Source organism: Theropithecus gelada, chromosome 3, assembly GCF_003255815.1.
Source record: "Theropithecus gelada isolate Dixy chromosome 3, Tgel_1.0, whole genome shotgun sequence".
NCBI lineage: Eukaryota > Metazoa > Chordata > Mammalia > Primates > Cercopithecidae > Theropithecus > Theropithecus gelada.
The window spans coordinates 14127897-14129197 of record NC_037670.1 but is presented as its reverse complement, the minus strand read 5'-3'; positions in this window follow the sequence as shown (position 1 = coordinate 14129197).

The following is a 1301-nucleotide window of genomic DNA, read 5'->3' as shown; positions in this document are numbered from 1 at the left end:
CGCGCACGCCGCCGTGCCGGCCCGGCCCTGCGCGCCCCCGTGCCTGCGTGCGTGCGCGCCCCCGCGGCGTGCTCCGGGGCGGGGCGGGGCGGGGCGCGCCGCTACGTAGCCCGCCCGCCTCGGGCGCGCGAGGCCCGGACCGCGCGGATTGGGGTCTCCCCGCTTCCTCGAGCCAACGGGTGGGAGAGTCTGGCCCCAAGCCCGGGAAGGGAGAGCAGAGCTGGCACCGGGGCCCAGTGCGCCGTCGCCCTCTGTTTTGGCCCCTGTCTCTGCGAGGCTCTGAGTGGCTCCTGAGTGACTGAAGAGGTGTTTGCATGAAACCGTGGGCTGTGTCCACACCAAGCACCTTGCACACAGGCGTGCAATACCAGTTTTTTTAGTTGAGAGCTTTCGATCGTGCAAGTTCAAGGGAGGGACTTCTCAAAGAGACAAAGCGCTTAGGTGTGTTCTGTACAACCGGTGTGCTCCACTGACCCATAACAAAGTTGCCAGAATCGCAGAAGTGCCATATACGGACAAGGAAAATGAGATGAGAGAGGGATAAAGTTGAGAGGCGGATGCTTGTTATTATCCAATCTGCATACAATTTTACCAAACAAGAAAGCAGCATTGTGGTTGGTGTTCCCCAGTCTTCTGCTAAGTTTCCCCTTCTCCCAGGGTTGCAGGTTAGAACCAACAGCTCATGGCTGGGTAAGGTGGCTGTAGCCTGTAATCCCAGCACTTTGGGAGGCCGAGGCGGGCAGATCACTTGAGCCCAGGACTTTGAGGCCAGCCTGGGCAACATAGGGAGACACCATCTCTACAAAAAATACAAAAATTAGCTGGGCATGGTGGTGCACGCCTGTAGTCCCAGGTACTGGGAGGCTGAAGTGGGAGGAACGCTTGAGCCCCAGAGTTCAAGGTTGCAGTGACTATGATCAGGCCACTGCACTGCAGCCTGGGCGACAGAGCTAGACACTGTCGCCAAACAAACACACACACACACACACACACACACACACACACACAAAAAAAAAGTTCATTATGCGCTTTCTCCAGCAAACAAACTCCTTTCTGTTAGCATGTTATAGAAAGAAAATGATATGTTATTAGAAAGAGAAAGCTAGGTTTATCAAACTTGTTTTTTACCCACTACCTTTTTTTTTTTTTTTTTTTCTTTTGAGACAGGGTCTCACTCTGTCACCAAGGCTGGAGTGCAGTGGCACGATCTTGGCTCACTGCAACCTCCACCTCTGGGGTTCAAGCGATTCTCATGCCTTAGCCTCCCAGATAGCTGGGATTACAGGCGTTAGCCACCACAC